The following is a 7765-nucleotide window of genomic DNA, read 5'->3' on the forward strand; positions in this document are numbered from 1 at the left end:
TTATCAGGTCATTAGTTAGTTGATATAACTTGGTATTCCTTAGGATTAATGAGGAATCTGAGATATTGATAATATAGTCTCGAATAACACAAATGAATGCTAAGACTTAGTAATATTTGTATTTAGATCTTTTAAAAGGAAAATCAGAAGTTATAGCTAACTTATGTGAAAGTCTTCCACTTTTAGTTAGGTGAGTGCGTAGTCACTTTCATAAACATGATGCTAATAAAACTATATGTTGTTTAAAAGATTAAATGTATACTGAATGCTTGTTATTTTTTGTTAAATGTATACATTGTATTATGATAGTATTCCATGACCAGGGAATTATATAGGAAGTTGATTACATGTATTGTAGGATCGTCTAGTTAAAAACTTAGGCTTGTAAATGATGCTTAGTTTGAAGTAAGTTGAATAAGTGAGTTGTCTCATTCTAGGGTACGATGTGAGAATAAAAAAGAGTGTAGTAGTCCTCCTCTTTCTAGACAACTAGAAATGGTTGGTCCGTATAAGACAACCGAAGCTATGTATGATTTATCTATAAGAGTAAGTTGACAACACATGATTATTCTAGATAGTTTTATGATTACATTGTTAGTATGGACTTATAACTCGCATACGTAGATGGAATAGGATACCATATTTATTAAATACTCTAAGGATTGGGTTGCCTTTATGACTTACATCGACCAAGGAATCCCATGTTGTGTAGTCATTCCATTGCCTTAAAGATCATCAAGTAAGGTGATTCTCCCAGATGATCATTGGATGGGATTTATTAGAATCGATTGGGCGTAGTATCCCGTAAGTGTTTTGTACTCTATCCCCCTTATGGTTGCCTTTATTGGCTTATCCTTGCCAAGAAATCCTAGAAGCAGTATAGTTTAATCAATGCTTATAGTGATCCATTAGGATAGATCTCATAGGATCATTGTTATAGGATCATTATATGAGAATCGAATGGGATGGGTAACTAAGGGTATAGTGTCTTATATATATATATATATATATATATATATATATATATATATATATATATATATATATATATATATACTAGCAGTAGACCCGCGCAAAGCGGCGGTGACGAATAATTTCTTTGACAATATGTTTCTTTTACAAAAGTGTTATGTTCCAAAGATAGTATATTTCTAAAATAATAGATTCCAACTTTGGCGTCATTTGTGACATAACACATCAAATAATCGATAAAAAGAAAAGGTTTAAGGCGGCACAAAATATGAAATGTGTTAGCCGTTTAAACAAAAATAATAGAATTATATAAAAATACACAAAATATGTAATAACACATGACTGGTTATACATTATTAAGCGCACAACACTTTTTATACACCACGTTTTCTGTATAGACTCCATTAATTTTAAAATTTTTGTTAGACTTTACTAATACTTTTGTATTTGCATGTGAGATCCCTCTGGACAATACACCATAATGTTAGCCATACAAAAATACTGGGTCTAGAAGATAAATACCTATATCGGTGACCAATGGTTAAGAGATTTACAATATATATGTCCATCAACATCCAAGGTTTTGTGAGAGAGAGAGAGAGAGAGAGAGAAAGAAAGAGAGGTGTGGGTGTGTGTATGTGTGAGGAGGGGGGGAGAAGTGGTGCGGTGAATATATATATATATATATATATATATATATATATATATATATATTTCCGATCCATCACATTCCTTTTAACGGGAAGTGAATAGTTTTTTAGAGTAGTTCTTTTGAAGTCATCAAATTTAGAGTTTTGTGTTTTGGGTATTAGAATTTAGGGTTTAAGGTATGGGGTCTCAGTCTAGAGTTAAGAGTTTAGAGTTTAGGGTGCTCAACGTGGAGATGGTATGGCTAACATTAGATAATGAAAGTTTTTAGTATGTATTATGTAGCCAAAGGTTTTAGAAAGGAATAATAATGTCTTTTTTTATATTTATTTATCCACTTAAGATATCAATTGTATATATTTATTTCTTAAAACATGGAAATAAAAAAAACTAAAATCAACTATATTTCAAAAAACCAAAATGTTTGTAGCACAACGGTATCGATGTTGTTTTCCCTCCTAAAGGCTAAGGGTACAAGTCTCGTTGGAGATATGTGTATTCAGATTTGCCGGTAAAAAAAACTATCTTTCAAAAACAATATTCATTAAAATAATAACTTTTTCTTTGCTGCATCTAACATTTACGCAATTTTATTTAGAGATAGTAAAAATAACACAAATTTGGAATTTGGTCGGTTTTTTTATTCGAAGAGATTCCGAAGTTGTTTTTTTTTTCAAATAAAAAATCCATAAATTTTTAATTAGACATTTAAATTTTATTGATGATCTCCAAATTGTTATAATTCCTCAAATTATACTCAAAATGTTTTCATAGCAAAAATAAGTTCTTATAGTTTTTAAGACTTTGAAAAATGTATTGCAAAACTCATAAATATTTTGCAACTTGTAAATTTCAAATTATTTTTTTCATTGAAAAATAGTTCATAACTCAAAACTAAAACTATATTTCACAAGTAACTATGTTTTGCAATTTGTAAATTACCCGTGCAATGTTGCGAGACACTACTTTGTTGTTAAACATTAAGTTGATGTAGAATTTAATAATCGATTTAAGATATAACTAATTCACTTTGAGCTCTAGTTCATAAAATTATATAATATTATACTACATATGAAATACGACCGAGGCCGAATAGTTTCATGACTTTAAACCAATACAACCGATGAGTTTAACTTTATTTCGGCATATTATTTTCATGTGTCTATTACTTTTCTTTTTGGTGGATGACAAACAGTTTCATTTCAGAATATAATTGTTTTCCAAAGAACACATGACGTATTAATATTATCATATACTATTAAAAGATATTTATATTCATTGTTGATATTTTGGGTCAAAAATAAAATTAGGTTGCTTTTTTTATAAAGTTAAAATATATAATTTTAGATTAAAAGCAAATATATATTGTTGATTTAGTTGGTTTTCTATTAAACTCCCTTTCATTTCTTGCTAACCAAATTCCAAAGTATCAAACAATTCATATTAGAAAATCATCTTCATGACTTGGAGCTTGTTTTGCGTTGCAAGAGCTAAAAGCAAAAGCCATAAATTTGAAGTTAGCCCTCCTAACCACCAGAACATAATGAATCTTTTGTCAAAATCTTCAACCAAACATGGAAGATCTTTATCAAAATTTGATTATTACATAAGGATAAAACATAGGGGGTTTATTTCAATTGAGCCTGAAGCTTTAAACCAAAAGATTAATCACACAACTTGGGGTAAACTTTGGATTATGTATGATTAGAGAAAAGCCACTTCCTTAAATATAAAAAAAGGCATTGCATTACATTTAATAAAAATGTAGAGTAGGTCAAATAATCATATTAAATCCAAAGCTAAAAGAAACTTCATTATGAATGTGCTTTTGTTCCTGCATAACAAAATGAAATGAAACGATTAAACCTCAATCCATGTCTAATTGAGAATATGACTTTAATACGATTTTAATGCACAGTGTGATAACCACTTGAAAGCAGCCAATTAATGGGTATAAAGGAACATACCCAAAAGACTTAACTCAAAAGACGTTATTCTTTTTCTTCAAAACAAAATGGGTGGTAATAATGTGAGAATCGATTAATTTTACCTCTTTGAGCATAGAAATGTACATGAACATAGAAAAGAATAAATATAGGCTACCCTAAAAATAAACATCAGAAGCTCAAAGCTTTAGATCTGAATTGGGATTTTTTTGTTGGTTCTTCATTAACTCACACTTGCAAATCAATAAGATATAAACTAACCTACCAGCAATAGTTCCATTTGCGCAACACCTCACACAGTTTATTAAATTGACCATGTTCTTGGTAAATCACACCTGCATAATTGTATTGCTCATAAGTATCTAAATTTGCAAGTAAAAAACATAAAAACAAAAATAATTAAAGCTAAATCGGAAAACACAATAGCAAAATACCGAAGACCAGAAATAATAAGAAAACTTAGATCGGAAAAGACAAATAGATAAGGGGAGAAAATTATAGTTTCAAACACCGTACAACCCTCCTTTTGTTTTCGGTTTCCTGTAAAAAGAATTTAGGCTTCATATCAATATAGATGACTATGAAAATGAGGAATTGAGACTGAAAATCGAACAAAACCTTCAACACGAGCCCCAAACAACACCATATCTACAACATCAATTACTTTTCTTTATTGCTTAACAGATTAACAGTTTCGTCTTCTACTTATCAATGCTTGGCGATCGATCCATTGTACCAATTTCTTGCCCCTTGTCAAGGATAATTACATTCCAAAGTCAAGAATCAAAGAAGAAAAAGACAGTTCAAATCGCAATCAAGTTCGAAATATAAAGGGATTATAGTTTTTAACCAACAAAAAGCACAAATTTTTTGTATGATCGAGAGAAGAAAAAAATACATAAACATGAGTGAAAGAGAGAGATACCTTTATCATACATGTGACCAAACAAACCAAATACAAACATCAGTAAAAAAGTTTTTGCTTTCAGGATACATACACGGTTAGAGAAATGGAGAAAGTTTCTTCTGGATCGAGAGAAACCTGTAAATAGGAGGTGTTTACTTGAATAAATGAAATTCAGTGCAAAAAATAAGTACAGGAGGGGAAATATTGTGGAGAGATAGAGAGATTTTACGATGGAGAAAAGCTACGCAAGATATAAGGGAAGGCAACCATAATACATGGATATTTGCCGAGATTTTAGTATTCAACATAGACTCGATCAACAGGATTTACCGGACAATTCACTTTTGATTCAATTTGATGAGGTTGAGATGGAGATAATCAAGGAATAAAGATGGCATTGTAAAATTGTACATGATGTTTTATTATTTGTACTCAATATATTATTCTTTTTGAAGATTTAAATTTTTATTATTATTATATTAGAGAGTTGTTGTACTTATAGTTTAATGGTTTGTACGTTTTAAAAAAATATTATTATTATATTCAATCTATTTTTAGAAATAGAGAGATTTCTTTTATAAAATATTATATATATATATATATATATATATATATATATATATATATATATATAGTTTAGTAACAGCTGGTTTTGTAGGATTATTATTTGTGGATTATTATCATAAAAATATTATGGGATTGAAAACCCTATATTTCTCACTAGGTAACAAACCTGAACCACTCAAACTATATGCATCACAGGTAACAATACTAAGGCTGATAGAACTTGATTATGATGTCGAGTGATTAAGAGGCAACCTAGAATAGTATTCAAGACCAGTGTATTGATTATGACATCCTCAGGGTTTTGTTATTTTGAAAGAACATATATACTCAAATTGTTTTCATAAACTTGGATTTTCTGCAAGAAAGACAACATTTTATTTAAAGTATAAATAAAAAGTTGTATTATTCAAATCTGTTTTCTTTCCAAGATAACCGGAACTATAAATGTCCCTTCTCAGACACTTATAGAAATCGTCCCACTCTAGTTGTCTTAAACTTTCTCTTCTCTCTTTTACTCCTTGGTCAATCTCTACTGTTCCAATGGTTACTTTCTAACATTAAATGGTTTAGTAATGTTGGGTGTGAACCGTTAGATGTAATCTACTTTGGTTACTCTTCCTTGGCTTTTTGAAGAATTTGAAATCTAAATCAGATGTCTTCATGCAAATTGGTTTTGTTAAAGGTTAGTAAATTCTATCCATCTTGTAGTTGCTCATATCAATGAAGTTAAGATCCTTGTAGGTTTTAGAGTATGCTTGCCATAGATTAAAATTGTTTGTTTCCGCTGCCATGTTATTAAACTAGGAAGTATATAGAAAACCTATCAATTATAGGATATGCAAAAATGGAGAAATAAATACCAAACTTTGCAACGATATGCAAGCAAGGGAAAAAAATGATTCGTCGGTTCAATTTTACATTTACATAATTTGTAGAAACTACAACTTTTTCACTATTGTTTTGTTTGTAAAAAAGAAAAAGATAAATGCAAAGAATCTTGGAAATGCAACGTCGAAGCAATATTGAAGAAACGGTTTCCAATCGACCAATAGGACCGAGACCGGAGATGAGAGCAGTTCAATAACGAAAGTTTATGTTAATTCCTAGACTAGATCAAATCAGACATATTCTACAAACACTAGGTTGAATCCATATGATAGAGACGGTTTATTGGAATTGGATAATTTGATTTCAATCAGCCCGTTAAAAACAATAAATTTCCAAAGCAAATTAAACATCTTGGTCGATCAGATTATCTAGAATGTACACAACTCGAAGGCCGATGACGCACAACACTATTGGGCACGTCTTCAACGCACACTAGACACCGGTCTAAGGCCGATCTTCACAACTTGTAGACCGATACTTATCAGTTGTTATGTCTATGGTATAATATAAGTTCATTATAAAATGATTTATGCTTTTGGATAAAAAAATTTTGGTTATATATATATATATATATATATATATATATATATATATATATATATATATATATATATATATATATATATATATATATATATATATATATATAAGAAATAATAAATACATAAATTTATAGAAACCGGAATGAACCGGTTGAATCGAAACTAATCACAAACCGGTTCAATTAAAAAAGCGATTTTTTTAAAGAATTTGGAAGGGGTCTTTTTAGGTAATAAAACAATCTTTTATAATTACTTGGAAAGTGGTCTTATATTATTAGACCAATTAGATACCCATTGGAATGTTTTGTAATCCATTTCTAACATTATTGTATTATCACTAATTTTTGGTTTCTAGTCCATGGGATGTATGTAAAGTGTCCCATCTAACTACAAAGGAGCTTATGTCAAATCCGACTAACTTTGTGACGGAAGACCCAAAAAAGTCCACCCAAAAATCCTTAATTTGTCGACATGCCTCACCACACACGATTAGTGAAATAAGTGTAGATGTAGAGGCTTTTTAACCACAACCACCCCTCATCGGCAATTTCGAAAGCCACGTGAAGTCTCTTAACGTGGCCCTTTAAGCATCCACTCTCCTTTGTCTTCACCAGTTCTCCCCAACCCTATAAAACCCACCACCTCAAACCCTCGTCCTCCATTCAACCACCATCACCATCAGTACTACTGCCACCTTCTCTCCTCCCTCAAAACTTCATATATCTTTTTCCGACATGGCTGCTTCTTCAATATTCATGGTAGCCCCCATCACAGTTTTCAAGAGAAATCCCGCATTCTCCATCAGGTGCATGGCACAGACACCACAAAGTGGTGAAACCGGGAGTTCCAAACAAGCAACCACACCAAATATCCTCCTCCTCCTCCACCGCCTGCACCAAAGGTCAGCTCGAAGTTCTCTGAGGGGAATAAACAAATCGTTTACCCTGTATATATGTATAAGTGTATAACACATGATCTTGAATAAAACAACCTAACCTAATTGATATAAGAGTCAAAGTATAAAATACTTAAACATTCGGTGTAATTAGGTGTCTATTGCAATCCTAGTTTTACAGCTTGCTCACAGGAACAGGAGATGTAAGCAAAGTTACTGTTAAGATACCTTAAAAGCAAAACGATCACAAAACCATTATATAATATAACAAGTTATTCGTGAAATGGCCATATTTTGGCCTTATATATAGTGATCGTGACATTTTTCTTATTTCTTTTCATAAAAAACGACGTCCGTGAGGAACATTTTCTCACAAAGTTAGCCCATTGAACATTCGTGA

General features: G+C 30.9%; 1 long non-coding RNA gene across 1 annotated transcript; it reads right to left on the bottom strand.

The window, feature by feature from the left end:
- Positions 1-3182: 3182 nt before the first annotated feature.
- LOC122194609 (uncharacterized) lies at positions 3183-4595 on the bottom strand. The gene is made up of 4 exons (XR_006183959.2): positions 4492-4595; positions 4185-4315; positions 3832-4106; positions 3183-3454 (listed from the first exon to the last, which is right to left on the bottom strand). It is a non-coding gene; the product is annotated as an uncharacterized LOC122194609 (long non-coding RNA).
- Between the last annotated feature and the right edge of the window lie 3170 nt (positions 4596-7765).

This window comes from Lactuca sativa, chromosome 6, assembly GCF_002870075.4.
Source record: "Lactuca sativa cultivar Salinas chromosome 6, Lsat_Salinas_v11, whole genome shotgun sequence".
Lineage (NCBI taxonomy): Eukaryota > Viridiplantae > Streptophyta > Magnoliopsida > Asterales > Asteraceae > Lactuca > Lactuca sativa.